The sequence below is a fragment of the Hyaena hyaena genome, unplaced genomic scaffold, assembly GCF_003009895.1.
Source record: "Hyaena hyaena isolate Hyena2069 unplaced genomic scaffold, ASM300989v1 scaffold_268, whole genome shotgun sequence".
Lineage (NCBI taxonomy): Eukaryota > Metazoa > Chordata > Mammalia > Carnivora > Hyaenidae > Hyaena > Hyaena hyaena.
In genome coordinates, this window is record NW_024080898.1 from 2,115,590 (window position 1) to 2,132,997 (window position 17,408).

The 17,408-nt window shown below is 45.4% G+C and overlaps 1 protein-coding gene across 3 annotated transcripts in view; it reads right to left on the reverse strand.

Moving 5' to 3' along the window:
- CYRIB (CYFIP related Rac1 interactor B) overlaps positions 1-17,408 on the reverse strand; it is a 146,194-nt gene that overhangs the window by 94,404 nt on the left and 34,382 nt on the right. For all 3 annotated transcript variants that reach the window (XM_039245728.1, XM_039245723.1, XM_039245726.1), the window contains exon 2: positions 9,022-9,074. The gene's annotated coding sequence lies outside the window, so the exon portion shown is untranslated. The remainder of the gene's footprint in view (positions 1-9,021; positions 9,075-17,408) is intronic.

Consider the following 17,408-nt stretch of genomic DNA (forward strand, 5'->3'; position numbering starts at 1 on the left):
CACCTGAGTACAAGGGTGAAGGAGAGAGTGGATGCGCAAGTGATGAAATCGGGATTCTCAGAAGAGAACAGTAGTATAAAGCTCTATTAGAGCACAGACTGCTGATTATGAAGCAGGCAAACCCAAGACCCAGAAATGAGAGGCTGACACATGGGGACTCCATTCTGGCCCTAGGATTCCGGTACCTGGGTCTGAGCCACAGATTCTTTGTCTAACAAACACCATGATAAAGATTAAATAAGAATTTTCGTTAATGTTTATTATTTTTGAAAGAGAAAGAGGCAGAGTGTGAGCAGAGGAGGGTCAGAGAGAGAGGGAGACACAGAATCTGAAGCAGGCTCCAGGCTCTCAGCTGTCGGCACAGAGCCCGACGTGGGGCTCAAACTCACAAGAACCTGGAGATCATGACCTGAGCTGAAGTCAGATGCTTAACGGATTGAGCCACCCAGATGCCCTGATAAGAATTTTTTTTTTTAATGCAGCTATACGTAGAGAGAAAAGGTTGGCAGAATATATAGCAAGATATTAGTAACAATTTGCTTCTGATAGTAAGATTATGGGAGGACATTTATTTTCCTCTTTTGTGTGCATCTTTAGATTTTCTATAACGAACATAAATAGACTGTCCAGTAACAATAAAATGAACATAAAAGAGGGGAGATGCTGATCCAAGAGCTAGCCCAGCACCTTAGACATAAAGCAAGGACCCTGCAAAGGTTGCATTTCTATGAACGCCCTTCAGACATTTGGAAACAGCTTTCATACCAGTCTCCTATTTCTTGGTAAGTATTTCAGCTAATTGACTGTCATCCTTACAGGACTTGATTTCAAGGCTCTCTTTAATCCTTCCTTCTCTGCAAAGACTCCATCTGTTAAAACCCCACTCTGGGTATTGTATAAACCCGCCCGCAGAATCAGCAGCACGCTCCCGTTTGCTCATTCATCTGTTAATTCATCCACTGAGTAAACACTGGTTAAAAACCTACTCTATTGGACATCCTTCCTCTCACTTACCCACCCCTCCCCCCATTCACAAACAGTTCCCAGATTTTCCTGGGGAACCCCCCACCTCCCCTCACCTCAGTGCCTGTGCTCTGGAGGTGCAGACCCTACCCCAGCTCCTTCAGGGGGCGGGCACTTGATCCAGGATGGTCAATCAGAGCACTGCCTCGGCCTAAGCCACAGGGATTGGTTCCTGGGGGGCAGGTTACCCAGATAAGACCAATCAGAAACACCGAGACTCGATTCTGAGACTTTTCTTGAACTGTTGAAAACGCGGCCTTTTTATTCCCTTCTGCTAGAACTGCTGAGAGCCGTCTTGCCACCACAACCCAGAAGGAAACGGTAGGGGATGCCGACGGATGGCGAAAAACTGTGTAAGCCTTGGCAACACCTCCATGTGTTAATTTCCATCCCTGGACTTTTCAGTGACCTAAATCCCCTTTCTGGGGATGCCAGTTCAAGTTGGGATCCTGCTTTGAGGTCAAGAGTCCTGCCTGATGAAATCTGAAGGGCCGGGACATTCGCTGCACGCTGGCTCTGCGCAGAGGAGGCCAGATGATCTATGCCACCTTTCCGGGCACTCGGTGTGGAGACAGCTACAAACAGCTACAGTTATTTAAAGCCAGGAAGATAATTGCTTTAATTAAACACGACACGGAACAAGAGGAGCACAGGGAGGGGGGAGCCAGGAAAGGCCTCGGACAAGAAAGAGCATTTAAATGTACTCTGCATCTGCACTGAGGCAGCAGAGATAGAATTACTATTTGGGGACTCGATACACACCCAGGTCCCACTACAACCTACGTCACACAAGGAGTGGTGATACTTAAAAGTACTTAAGGGCGCTCTCTGAACAAACCCACAACACAGCCATCTCCGGAGACGGCAAAGTGGCAACGTCCAATAGCCCTCACAGGCAAGAATTCCATATGAATGTTACAGACGATGTCACACTCTTAGCTCTCAGGTCAATGTTTGTGATTTCGATGCTACAAACGTTACGTTTTCACTCCAGCGCTCTTGCCCATTTGGATTCCTGTTGATGAAATCGCACGAAATCACACAACACGGTAACAACAGCCTTCTTTCAGATGAATAACCTGTTTACTGCATTTGTTACCAAATGATAAGGGGGAGGGAAGAAAGCACGCATCTGGTTCGGGAAAACACTTCACGATGGGTTAGAAACGTGGCTGGCTGCAGGGAACAACAATGACAACAATAAAAGCCACCTCTGGGAACACGTATTTTGCTAAGAAAGGCCCTGAAGGTGGGTCTTTTTAAGGGAGCAAAGCCAGTGTCCCTCAGACCTCTGATGATGTGTACACAACACGAGTTGGGAAGATGCCTAATGAATCAGAAAAGGACACCACAGGACAAATTCTCTAGGTCTTTACTGTTTCTGAACACAAATTCATTTGGTCCACAAATACAGCTCCAAGTTTCCAGAGCAAAGAGTCTTACAGATGGAAAAATTAATACTGACGGAAACTTCCGTGTGATCTCAGGAGAGACACCAGGGACTAGTGGCATGCAGGCGAAAGGCCTGAGAACCCTTCCAGATAACCTGGATTTCGCAGACGTAGCTGGGTCACCTCTGCTCTAAAAACACTTGAACCAGTGCTGTTGAATCTCATCTCCTCTGCTGCAGGCCACGTGACTTTGCACAAAGACTTCGCCTCCCCTCTCCTGAAAACAGGATTACTGTTGATCACACGTTCACTGGGCAACTGCTACGGTCCAGGCAGAGCCTCCAATGGGGAGACCCAAGTGTACCGGCTCGAGAGAACTGAGCCAGAAACCGGAAGTACCTGGCATTCGGCATGGGCTCAGTAAACGCTGGGGATTAGCGACCACACCGCCCGCCAATCTCTTCTAAAAATGAGAGGGGTTTTTATGTTGAAAGCTCCCAAAGTGAAGTTTTTGTTAACTAGTTTGTTTTTTTAACACAAAAGATAATATATGCTCATGCTTAAAAATTCAAAAAAATTGGGCATATGGGTGGCTCTACTTGAGTGTCTGACTCTTGATTTCAGCTCAGGTCACGATCCCAGGGTTGTGGGATCAAGTCCCAAGTCAGGCTCTACACTGAGCATGGAGCCTCCTTAGGATTAGGATTAGGATTCATTCTCTCTGGGTCTCTCTCTCTCTCTCTTTCTCTCTCTTCCCACTCCCCTTTAAAAACTAAAAAAGTTTTAAAAATTAAAAAAAGAATTCAAAAGTATAAAAGATACACAACAAGACATCTGCTATCCGCCCTAGAGCACAATCCCTTAGCCTTTTTCCCTAATAGGTAAAGCACATGAGGCGTGTGGCTGGAGTGTGGACTTACTGTATCTCCCAAGGGAACATACTACATACACTTTTCTGCATTTGTCTTTTTTCTTTTTTTAACTTAAGATTGTGTCCTGGAAGGGTGCCTGAGTGGCTCAGTTGGTTAAGCCTCCGACTCTTGACTACAGCTCACATTATGATTTCAGTTTGTGGGATGGAGTCCTGTGTTGGGCTCTGCACTGACTGTGCCACACCCGCTTAGTATTCTATCCCTCCCTCTCTCTGCCCCTCCCATTCATTCTCTCTCTCTCTCTCAAAATAAATAAATAAACTTTGAAAAAAGAATGATCCTGGGGATCACGGCTTCTTAGTACACATGATCTTCTATTTTCAACAGTGGCCAAGTATTCCACTGTAGAACATACCATAATTGATTGAATCAATCCCCTGCCAACACATATTTCGGCTGCTTCCACAATCTTGCTTTTATTATAAACACTGCAATGAATATACATTACATATCTCTTCACATATACCATGTATGACTATGGGAAAGATACGACTAATAGGATAAAATCTTTGAAGTAGAATTGCAGGGCCAGGCACTCAGAAATAGCAGATAGTGCCAAATTGCCCTTCAAAGCACTCATTGTCACTGTCCCCAATTATGTGATATGTACGCCCATTTCTCCACCCACATTTACAAATGCTGTTTCTTTTTTTTTTTTTTTTTTTAAATACAAGGGACGAAAGGGTGCCAGAGCTCCACGTTTGACCCATTGGCTCTCCCTGCTCCTGTGATATAACACATGACATTACTACTTCCTGTAAGTTCCACCCAGGATGCACAACCTAGAAATCCCAGTGTAAAAACAGAACGCACATCAGAGCCACTGGTGTGCTGAAACCAGCTCACACTGGCTCAGGAGAGCAGACTGGGTATCTTTCTTCCTGATTCTGGGTTCAGAGACCTCAGGCTGGTAGCTTGAAACTGGTCATGGGAAGTATTTGTACCATAGAAATCAGCAAACGCTATAAAGCAAGGCTTCTTTTTTTCCCCCAGAGAGACGTTTGTCAAACATATCAGCACATCGATGCCTACATACTACAGTGGAAACCGGGCCTCAGCCCTCTGTCTTTGAATATTTCCACTAGCAAGAGGGCCACAGATACTTGTGACTTGGTCACAGATTCTTGGAACCTAAGGACTGGAGAAGATCTGAAGGGACATCTAATCATTGTGTCTCTTTTGTCATTATGTCTTTGAATACTGCCTTTCCCCAGCCCACGGTGAGGCATACGCAATATCCTCGTATTTTCTCTTCTATGCCTTCTTACCATTCTTGCACATTCGCATCTCTATTGTTCAATGCTTATTTTTGAGGACAGTCTACAGTGTTATAATTACACACACAGACTCCAGTCCACGCAAGACAGCTCAGGGTCAAATCCCAGCTCCATCCTTACCAGCTGCGTGACCTTGAGCAGGCAGCATAAACCATCATGCACTGGCTTCCTCATCCATAAAATACAGACTTTGTTCTCAGGATGAAATGACTTCGTGTACGTATTCGCAACAACATCTAGCACATACTAAGGACTCAACAAGTGTAAACTGTTACCACTGTCTTCTAGCTCACCAACTATTTCTTTGGCTATGTCTCATCTGTCTGTTAATCCTTTTCTTGGATTTTAATTTCAGTGACTGTGTTTCCAGTGAATTTGGCTGCCTTTCAAATCAACCTATTCTTTTCCATCTTTCTTTACTTCCTTTAGATCATTTGTAGTCATTAATTATTCTAAATATGCTGTTTTATAGTCTCTTTTAGATGGTTCTATTACTTCCAACTTGAAGCAGTTCATTTCCTGCATAGCTCATATTATTTAATTGTGAAGTTGTCCTCAGAAGTAGTTCTTTCTGTGGGAGTTCTGTTAGGTCTGGGTTGTTGAATATCCTGGGTGATTTGTGTTTGTGCTAGGGATTTCCATGGCACTAGGCCAGTTATTATGTTCATTTCTCAGCTGGAGGGGTCTCATAATCTAAGACACAATAAAAATATAGATTCTACAACTACATATGGTTTTTAATATCTTGCTGGTGACTGGTTCCACTCAAGGCAAGCTGCCTCTCTATTTCTCCAAATGGAGTTTTTCTAGCCCCTCTACATGAAGAAATGTGATATTTAAGGCTCCCTCCCAAGTGTTCAGGGTGCCTGGGTAGCTCAGTCGGTTGAGCATCTGACTATTGGTTTCAGCTCAGGTCATGATCTCATGGTTCGTGAGATCGAGCCCTACATCAGGCCCTGTGCTGACAGTGTGGAGCCTGCTTGGGATTCTCTCTCTGCCATTCTCTCTAAATAAATAAACATTTTTTAAAAAGGCTCTCAAGTGCTCAGTTTCACAATGGACCCAAATCTCGTTTCTAGACCCACTGAGACATTTAAATCTTAACGCCCAGATTCCATGGCCCATTCCTGGGTACAATGCCCCACAAGCTGTCATGACTTCAGCTCACATAACCATTTGGCTTAATCTTCTCTCTTCATTTCTGATACTTGAGGACTTCCCTTTCTGATGAGCTCCCCTAGATACAATTCTTACATCTCAGCCCACTCTGTGCCCATATCAGGAAAGATACACAAATGAGCATGGTCCACCATGTTGGCAGAGCATTCTAGGTCTCCAAGTCTAACATAACCACCTGCCCCTGAGTTCTGTGCACAGTACCATGGCAGCTTACTCAAGGGTTAGCTTCCAAAGTCAGCATAGAGATGAAAACGAAAGGAGTCAAAATTCTCCTTAAACATCCCATAATAAGGCTTCACAAGGGAGACTGACAAACCAACCACTTCCCAACATAGATCCAACAACACAGGCCATGGCCCTTCAACACTGGATTTGGTCTCTTGGGTTGAGCACCAGAAAGAAAGAGCTGGCTTGGATTTCAGGGCTGTGTTGTAGGATGATTGAAACCTATAAATATAAGAAGCACACTTGATGGCATAAGATGCTCATACTCCAAAAAGCCATAGGAACAAAGAGTGACAGAAGGAACAGCAGCTCTGTGTCTCATTCACGCTCACTCCAAGAGAGAGACGCCTGTTGGGTGGAATGACAGGATCGCCCACGCTATTTAAAGTGTCATTTTTATCTGTACTTTGTTTTTGTTGAGCAAGTATATTTGGATCTGGATAAGTCTGAAGCAGGAATCTGTGATATGATGGATACAGGACTTCTATAAGTCAGAACTGTGGTTAGCCCTGGGCAGGACTCACTGTGAAGGGGCATGACAGAATGGCCTGGAGAGATGTTAATCCTGAATGCCCTGTCTGGGTGGGGACAAGAGGGGGTGGCATATTAAGAATTCATAAAGGGGCATCTGGCTGGCCCAGTTGGTAGAGCATGTGATGCTTTATCTTGGGTTTTTAAGTTCAAACCCCACATTGGGCGTAGAGATTACCTAAAATTAAAATCTTGGGGGATTTTAAGTCAAGCATCTGACTCTTGATTTTGGCTCAGGTCATGATCTCACAGTTCATGGGTTCGAGTCCCACGTCAGGCTCTGTGGGGCTCTCTCTACCTCTCTCTTGGTCCCTCCCCCACTCACTCACTTGCTCTCTCTCTCTGTCTCAAAAATAAATAAACTATAAAGTTTATTTATCTTATTTTTGAGAGAGAGAGAGAGACAGAGCATGAGCGGGGGAGGGGCTGAGAGAGGGAGACACAGAATCTAAAACAGGCTCCGGGCTCTGAGCTGTCAGCACAGAACCTGATGCGGAGCTTGAACCCACAAACCACAAGACCATGACCTGAGCCAAAGTCAGACGTTTAATCGACTGAGCCACCCAGGCGCCCCTATAAAAATATAAAAATCTTGGGGCACCTGGCTGGCTCAGTCAGCAGAGCATGCTACTCTTGATTTTGGGGTTGTAAGCTTGAGCCCCATGTTGGATGTAGAGATTACTTAAAAATAAAATATTTTTAAAAATCTTAAAGGGGCTTCTGGGTGGTTCAGTCAATTAAGCATCCAACTCTTGATTTCAGTTCAGGTCATGATCTCACAATTCCTGAAATCAAGCCCTGCATCAGGCTCTGTGCTGACAGCATGAAGCCTCCTTGGGATTCTATCTCTCTCCACCCCTCCCCTGCTGGCACACATGCACACACTCTCTCTGTCTCTCTCATAATAAATAAACATTTTTAAAAATCTTAAAAAAATAGATTTTCCCATTTTACAGTATGTAAGTTATACCTCAATTAAAATAAAAGTTATAAGCGTGCATGAGAGACTGCTACATGGCATCCTACCATCTGATCTCCAGTCTACGCCTAAAGATCTCTAGGGACTGTCAGCCAAACACAGGGCAGTAAGGATGCCAGGAAGACAAGGGAAAGAAGAGGCATAAAAGGCAATGCCTGGCGAGAAAGGCAGGTACCCAGGCTCACCAAGTTCACTTTTCCTTTTCTTTTCTTTTCTTCTCTTTTTTTCTTATGTTTAATTTATTTATTTTGAGAGAGACAGAGAGAGTGTGAGCTGGGTAGGGGCAGAGAAAGAGGGGAGAGTCTGAAGCACGCTCCATGCTATCAGCATAGAGCCCAGGCAGGGCTTGAACTCACAAAACTGCAAGATCATGACCTGAGCTAAAATCAAGAGTCGAACACTTAACCGACTGAGCCAGCCAGGTGTCCCAAGCTGCTTTTCCATGAGTGGCCTCCCAGCAGATAAGAGCACTGGCTCTCCAGCCAGACCACTTGGATGTGAATGCTGGCTCTACCCCTGCCATGGACTGTTTGTGTCCCCACCAAATTCCTATGTGGAAACCTAACCTCCATCATGACAGTGTTAGGAGGTGGGGCCTTCGGGAGTGATTAGGTCCTGAGGAGGGAGCCCTCAGGAACGGGATTAGCACCCTGATAAAAGAGACCCCAGAGAGTTCCCTCACCATTTCTGCCATGTGAGGTTCTAGCAAAAGAATGGCCACCTGTGAATGAGGAGGTGGGGCCCTCACCAGACATCACATCTGCCGACACCTTGATCTTGGACTTGTCTGCCTCCAGAACTGTGAGAATTAAGTTTCTGTTATTTAATGCCCCCCAGACTGTGGTATTCTGTTACAGGAGCCCAAATGGACTAAGTCAACTTTTGCTATAGGAGTGAACTTGAGCAGGTTACGTCTTGAACCTCAAGTTTTGAAATTTAAACAAGACAATTCAAAGCTCTTGGCACAGTGTCTGCTATTCAACAGTATTCAGTGGCTGTCAACTATTACTATTGTTACTGATGACAAGTGGCTGAGAGTGTCTTCTTTAAGTTTTATTTATTTATTCTGAAAGACAGCAGGGGAGGGACAGAGAGAGAGAGTCCCAAGCAGGCTCTACCCTGTCACCACAGAGCCCGACATGGGGCTCAATCCCACAAACCGCAAGATCACAGCCTGAGCCAAAACCAAGAACAGGATGCTCAACCAACTGAGCTACCCAGGCGCCCCTTCTCTCCAAAGTTCTTATTTAAATTAATAATTTCACCTGATAACCTTGTAGGGTCTTAATAAATATTTGCGGAGTGACTGAAAGAAAGCACATGGATTCTAATTTCAATAGAGGTGGCAGGTTCTTATTTCTACTGAACTGAAATCCATGTCCCGGCCTAATATTTCCATCCACTTTAATTTTTCTTCATAGCAAAGTGGTTAAGAGCATAAACTCAGAAGCAGATGGCCATGGTCACATCCGGCTGTTACTTACCCACTTGGTAACCTTGAACGAATTACTCAAACTCCAGGCCTCGATTTCTTCTCCTGTAAAACAGAATTATAGCAAGATTAAGCACGGGACAATGGACCTGAGCACAAGATAAGCCCCCATTAAGTCCTAGACACAATTATTTTTTCCCATACTACAGCCACAGTCTGTGACTAACCACTCCCAATTCCATTTCTACAGACCAAACAGAGCACATTTCACAAACATTTTTCTCATTTAGTGTTTAAAATAGTTGTGTGTATTACAAATAAAGAAATGGAGGTTCAGCGACGTTAAGTAACTTGCTGACGGTTACAGAGCAAAGACCCAAACCAAAATCCTCTGGCTGAGGGAGAGTGTGGCTAGCCTGTGAGGTCCTGGGGACAGAGTGTGGGGCCAGGCTGTCCTTTCAAATCAGAATTCTAAGTTAAAGGAGGCTAGAAGTCTGACTTACAACAGGAGCATTTGGGCCCCAGCAAAAATGCTCAGCTCAACTTGAGTTTGAACTGGTCTGAATCATTCTATCCCTGAATCACTTCCTGTTTTAGGTTTTTTGAAGGCTGAAAAAGGAAAACAAACTTGCCCAGAACACCAGCCTTGTCACCCTCAGCATCTCTCACAGCGGCAAAAACTTACGAATCAAAGGGAGTTTTCGCAAAACCAAAGTCAAACGGTATCTCACGGAACACAGTCGCCAGCATCTAGAGCGTAGGTCGGAGCAGGGTCTGCGGCATCTAAACATTCTCATTGTTGTACAGAAGGGACACAAATGCCCTTTACTGGCCTTTATTTTGATTAAATCTTTAGCTGCCTTAGTGTTTTCTCTTTGCTTTTAGGCGGGTGATGAACTACAGGAAGCCACTCCACCGGCATCACTTTACTCACAAAAGGTTTGGGGCTGAGTCCAATTGTGTTGGGCATGTCAAGCACCTGCACTCCCCTGCTCTCTCTCCTCTTGTGCCCCCACATGGGTCTGCTTGTCCCTGTGGCATGAGTATGGTTTAAAATTCCTTTTGATTTCTTTAATTTTTAATTTTATTTTTGTAAGTAACCTCTACGCCCAACACAGGGCTTGAACTCATGACCCCGAGATCAAGAGTCACCTGCTCCACTGACTGAGCCAGCAAGGCTCTTAAAATCCCTTTTTAAATTTATTTTTCAGAGACAGAGCATGAGCATTGGAGGGGCAGAGAGAAGGAGACACAGAATCCAAAGGAGGCTCCAGGCTCTGAGCGGTCAGCACAGAGCCCGACATGGGGCTCGAACCCACGGACTGTGAGATCATGCCCTGAGTGGAAGTCAGATACCCAACTAACTGAGCCACCCTTAAAAAAAATTTTTTTAATGTTTTATTATTTCTGAGAGAGAGAAAAAGAGAGAGAGAGAGAGAGAGAGAGAGAGAGAGCGAGCGAGCATGAGCAGGGGAGGGTCAGAGAGAGGGAGACACAGAATCTGCAACAGGCTCCAGGCTCTGTTAGCACAGAGCCCAACGCGGGGCTCGAACCCATGAACCGTGAGATTGTGACCTGAGCCGAAGTCAGACGCCCAACCGACTGAGCCACCCAGGTGCCCCAAATCCCCTTTTAAATCATAATCACAGAACTGTTGGTGGCCAAAGAAAGAGGAGATTTAATTTAAGAACCACATAAGCATACTCACAAGCTCTGTCCCAAGCTCTGTCTACACCCCACAGGGGCTCTTGTTTGTGCACGCACACACATGCACACACCCCACGTCTACAGTTCTTCTGACTCTTCTCGCTATGCCTTCCAGTTACATAAAGGTTGTTTTTTCCTTTCTTTCAAGTTTTTTGACCAGATTTACAAAATAGAAAATGGAAATACGTTGTTCACTTGGGAAAATGTTTAGGGCCTTAGGAAAAATCCTGGAAATCAGAAAAAAAGGGCACTAACTCACTCTCACAAACCCTTTTTTTGTTTGTTTGTTTTAAGAACACAAAGAGTACATTGACCATTACATCACCTAGAGACAAACACGGGAGACAGCATAAAGTTCCCCTAGAAGGAAGGTGGGCATCTCCAAACAAGGGTGACTTTTTTACACGTCTATGATTCTGGGCAGAGAGAACGTGGACTATGGCTCAGACTATGGGCTCCAGTCTCTTCTCAGTCTCTCAAAGCTGTGTGGCTTTGGGCAAGGCAATGAACCTCTCTGAGCTCCTGTAGTCTCTGCTGTAAAGTGAGAATACTCATTCTTTCAAGAACTAGCTGCTGAGCACCTATGATGTGCCAAGCATGTGGCCACGGAGATAATTCCAGGAATTAAGCCTTCCCAGCCAGCCAGGAGCTCTCATGGATTAGTGGGGCAATTACGGGCAGACAAGCAATTACAATGGAGTATGAAAAAGTGTAACAACAGGGGTGAGCTCGGTGTTGGGCAATTACAGAAACGGGTATTTTATTAACTCAGCAGGGGATGGGAAGTGGCGGGTAAAAGAAAGGCTTCCCCAAGGAGGTGATATCTAAGCTGAAAACAAAAAGACAAGTTAGACTTTGCCCAGCCCGGGCAGGAAGGGATCCATGCAGAATCGACAGCACATGCGGGGTGTCTGGGAGTCTCAGCCCGTTAAGCATCCGACTTTGATTCAGGTCATGATCTCGCGGTCTGTGGGTTCAAGCTCCACGTCGGGCTCTGTGCTGACAGCTCAGAGCCTGGAGCCTGCTTCAGATTCTGCGTCTCCCTCTCTCTCTCTCTGCCCCTCCTCCGCTCGCACTCTGCCTTTCTCCTTCTCAAAAATAAACAACCAAAAAAAAGTTTTTTAAAGAATCAATAGCCCATGCAAAGGCCCGCAGGCGAACTTGCTGGTTCACATGGCCAAGGACAGGAGACAGGAAGAGAGATATAGGTAAGTAGATCTGGATATGCAGGCAAGGTGGACTCGCCCAGGCAACCTCCCTGGGCTAGGTGACCGCCCGAGGTCCCGAGGTCCCCTAAGGGCTGGTTCTGTGGTTTTCAGAGAGCTCCTGCCCCGACAGCCCTTTCGTCAGCATGCAGGAGCCCCCAGGTCCACTCCAGGGCACGAGGGAGGTCCCAACCCCCCCCCCCTCCTCCTCTCTCTTTTCCCCTCCTGAGTGGCTGGGCAGTGATTCAAAAAGGAAACCATCTTTTACTTGTCATTCGTTTCTAAAAATAAAAACAAACAAACCACCAAGCACTCACACATACAGTCTGCCTTCCCACGGACGCCCCTTTCCCACCCAGCCCCTGACCTCGCTGAAGAAGTGCTGGAATCGCCCCTGTCTCCGCCTCCTTCGGGTCATTTTAAGTTACCTGAGGGCGAACGCGGAGTTCGTTATTCCCAGCACCTGGGATTCTGCCTGATGCATAGTAGGTCCTCAGAAATGCATCCAGAACTGAACTGACTTCCTCTCTCTGCAAATGAACACACATCCAGATGCCCCCTCCTCACGCCAGCAGCTCTGAGGCCAGGGTGGGAGACCCGAAGACCCCAAGGGGCCTCCTCGCCACCTCCCCCACCCACCCCCCCACCCGCCTTGCTCTGCTGATGACTCTGGGGGCTCAGTGAAACCCCACCAGGACACTGACAGTCCCCTCATTATACCAGAGAAGAACCCCAGGTCCAAAAGAATGACTGACTTGCCCAAGTCCTAGCAAATACATCTGCATAATGTTCTTAAAAGGCCTCCACATTCTTAAGGGGAAAGCTCTACCAGAAATTTATTTTCAGGGAACATGCTTAACATTAACAAAACTAATGGAAGCCTTTTTCTTTTTTTTTTACCCCCTCCACCAATTACACCGTAAGACTCCTGGGTATTCCAGGCAGGACTGAAATTTCCCACTGAAGCAAATCTATTTGTGAAGATGACCATGAATTTTTTTAGGCGCTGCGTATGTTTTTGATTATGGATCATTTTTTAGGTTAACTCTCTCTTATGTGATCTCAGGCTGCAACAAATTTTAAAGAAACCACTTGATCCTTTTTTTTTTTTAGCATTTTGATGTGAAACAATTTTACGATGATATCAAAGATGATTTTGAAAGAAGCCATTTCAATCTATAATCCCCCCACCAAAAGATTTCCTTATAATTCTCCCTGTCCTCTTAAACTCTTTTTATTCACAGATCTGTACATATGTATGTATTTCATTAAAAGGAATTAACCTCTAGTATAGAAGTTCCCTAAATAGTCCTTTAAAAAAAAAACACACACCTTAGGGCAAGTCACTGGCATGATAAATGCCATCAAGCACAACCTGGGGGACACATTAAGTGCACCAGGACATTTGGGGTCAGAGACATTTAGGGCAACATTTTCAAGGCTGCTTCATTCAGCAGTTATTTGGACACCTCCCTCATCCCAGTTCGTAGGAAACAGAAAAAGGAAAGCAGGTGTTTTACCAATTCCACCTGGCTTAGCAAACGAGTCTCAAGGTTTGCAATCACTGCTCACTGCTCAAGAATTTAAGTCAATATTTTTCTGCAGTTGAAATAACATCTCAAATAGTGTAACACAGTGGTTCTCGCCCCAGCTGGCGTGACCAGAGCTCATGGGAGACAGAGGGAAGTTTGTTTTTTGTTTTTTTTTTAAATCCTGCTGCTGGGTCCCAACCCTGTACCACCAAACACTCTCTAAGGATGAAACCCCAGCTCCATGGTTTTCTGACTCCCCAGGTGGCTTAATGTGCAAGCAGGACGGGCTGAGAATAACTCATTAGTCAAAGGAAGCCCATGGGAAATCTTATCTGGAAGTGAAGAACTCCTCGTAATTAAATAAAATAGCAGATGTAAAAGTACCTAACAGTGCCTGTGACCCAGAGGACACTTAATAAATGTTAATTAAGCACAAAAAAATAACTGAAATAATTACTCTTTCTCCGCAGTGAATTCGTCTTGTAATTTTATTGGCTTGTTTATCACTTGCTGTTTTTTTCTTAGCCATGATTCATTCTATCCCTGGTAATAAAATTATTAACGCATACCCATAATCCTGTTCAACTACAAGAGCTCTGTAATATTTCCAACAACCCTTAATCACTTATTTAATAAAACTTTCCCCCAGAACAGTGGCTAAGATATACCAAATACTCAATGAACAGGAGCTATTTATAATTATTATTATTATTATTATTAATGTTATTCAGAATTCATGATAATTCTTCAAAAGTAGGCTGAAACCTATTTTACAGTATTCGGAGGACTTAACAAGAACATAAAGAAAATATTAGGGCAATATTTTACACACTTAGGAAAACAGACTTTTAAGCAAACCAATTCTTTTTATAATTTTGTAGAAAAAATTACATATGATCATTGCACAGGTAGCTGGCTTATCTACCCATTCAAGGGCCCAGAGAAAGCTACCTCTTACTGCTTAGCAGTTTCCATAGTTACTTGGAAGTACTAATACAGCAATTAGTTACAAATGGTCTCTGATCCAACTTGCCTACCACTGCCTCCCTGAACCTGAGCTAGGAAGGTGATTTGTTTTTTAATGTTTATTTATTCTTGAGAGAGAGAGAGAGTGCACATTAGCGGGAGAGAGAGAGAGAGGGAGACAGAGGCTCTGAAGCGGGCTCCGTGCTAACAGCAGAGAGTCCGATGTGGGGCTCAAACTCATGAACAGTAAGATCATGATCTGAGCCCAAGTCAGACACTTCACCAACTGAGCCACCCTGGGGCCCCCGGGGGATTTTTTTCCTTTTATTCTCAAGTTAGTTAACATACAATGTAGTATTGGTTTCAGGAACCAATCACTGTAGAACCCAGTGATTCATCCCAACAAGTGCCCTCCTTACTGCCCGTCACCCATTTGGAAAACACTGTAGAAGTTCCTCAAAAAACTGAAACTAGAACTATGCTAGGTGACTTTTTAAAGTTTATTTATTTTGAGAGAGAGAGTGCACACGCTCACGCACAAGTAGGGTAGGGACAGAGGGAGAGGGAGAGAGAGAGAGAATCCCAAGCAGGCTCCGCACTGTCAGCGCAGAGCTCAGCGTCAGGCTCAAACTCCTGAACCATGAGATCATGACCTGAGCTGAAACCAAGAGCCGGATGCTTAACCAGCTGAGCCACCCAGGCGCCCAAGGGAGGTGATTCTTCCACATTACCCCTCAGTTCTGAGAAACCACAAATCTGGCTTAAAAACGAAATGTAACTTCTTAATCCAAACAAGGAGCTTTTCTTACAAAAATTTCCAAACCTCTGGCTCGCCCTGCTCATAGGAAACTGGTCCGTCTGCATCTTCTCACGCTGTCCACACACAGGAGACCTCAGCATCTGTGCTGGAGGATTTGCGGCACCCAGTTCAGGATTCCCACGGGCCAGGATAACCCTTCTATTGCTTGGACCTGAGCTCGCTGCACCTCGCATCCCTACGCCTTCCATCTCTAAACATCTACTCTGTTAGGCTTCAAATCAGCTGGACTTAAAACCACACGTACAAAAATAATCCTGATGTGCACTTCTTTCTGTGTATATTCCATGTCAGTAACAAGTCCGAATGGTTCTGCTCCCCTAAAATTCACACGTTGGAATTCCGACACCCACAGTGACAGTATTAAAAGGTGGGTCCCTTGGGAAGGGCTCAGGTCAAGAGAAGGGGAGCCCTCATGGATGGGGCTAGCGGCCTTACGAAAGAGGCCCCTGTGAGCTCCTTCACGCCTTCCACCTTAGGAGGACACAGTGAGAAGTCTTGTGACCCAGAGGAGGGCACTTATCTGACCATGGCAGTCCCCTAATCACTGGCTTCCAGCCTCCAGCCAAGGAGAAAAACCCATGGTCTATAAGCCACCCAGTCTGTGGTATTTTGTTACCACAGCCATAAGACAAGGTCAAACGTGATCATACAAAGGCCTTCGGCCAGTTAATGGCTTGGTTGCTCAGTAAGAACATAGTGATGATTGGCGGCGCCTGAATGGCTCAGTCAGTTAACCGTCCGACTTAAGCTCAGGTCATGATCTCCGGGTTCGTGAGTTCAAGCCCCACACGGGGCTCTACGGTGATGGTGCACAGCCTGCTTGTGATTCTCTCTCTCCCTCTCTCTCTGCCCCTTCAGCCTCCCCCCCCAATAAATGAACTTAAAAAAAAGAATATAATGATGACTGTCACAGGCCAGGCAAAGTCAAAGGCAAGTGCTCAGGGAGCAGCGGACGGGCTCCTGCAGCACAGGCCTCTGACAGCGTCACCACAGGCGCACCACAAAGAAACACACAGGACAGGGTCACAGAGGCAGCCCAGACACCTAGCCTGAATGAGAAGCAGAAACGAGGAGGTGACAGTTGGGGACGACAATGTGAAGGGAAGAACTGCAGTTCACGTCAATCATCCCCTCAGCTCTGCCTCCTGAACTTGACATTTCCTCCTCCGCCATTTGCATGAACTCCCAACGTTTGGCTCTTTCAATGAGATCATAAGCACCTGGAAGGTGGGCCCCTTGTGTTAGTAGCAGAAGAACTAATTTTAGTTTCTGTACGATTAGTGTATACAGTACTTTAGAGAGCTGAACACAGATCGTACCTGAATATTAAAACTGGTGTAACTCAACATTTTCATTTAACAGTGCTGGTTGGCCAAGCACTGAATTACTAGCGCAAGATGGTGGTGGGAAGGCCTCAAGCAAGTGATTCCAATGTGTCCTGGCTGATTCGTTTTTGTTGTCGGGAAAACTGCCGTGTCTGCAACCCCTACTGTTAACAGAGCCACAAGGAATCCCAGAGGATACACTCCCAAGACGGTGGGCACCACCTCCCCAGGACCATTCCGGGGCCATAAAGAGCCAAAGGTGCAGCCTGGAAATAAATGCATCCGGAGGAGCCCTCCCACATGCTGGAGTTTCTAAAGGGTTCCTGGACCCTTTCAGGATATGTCTTTTTCTATTAACCAGGTTCGCCATGACTCTGTCAATAAGTATTACTAGTATCACTTACCAAGGACGCAGTCCAGAGAAGCAGCTAATACACTGGGCAGAAACGGCCCTTGAAACGCAGTCTCAGGTGTTTTTAATTTCCCAATCACAAGGATCGCTGATTGGCTGTGGCAATATTACAGGTCAACAGACCCACTCCCTTCAGCAGCATTGCATTTACTTGCAAAACCAGAGATACGCTCCCTCCCCAAGAATGTGCTTCAAACAGTAAGGATTATATATGAAGGTTCTGCCTGCAGGCACGCACACATGAGCGTATTTAAATACATGTCAACTTTCTTCAATCCTAATATGGAGAACGTACAAAATACCCCTGCCTTCCGATGCATGCCCCGAGATATGCATCCCACACATATTTTGGGATTCTTTTGAGATACCGTAGCTGATTCTAGGGTCCACCACAAGTTTATAAAAACTGGCTTGGGTTTGGGTTTTCTCCCCACCCCCTGGAAAAAGGAACCAAGGTTAATTTCAAATATTT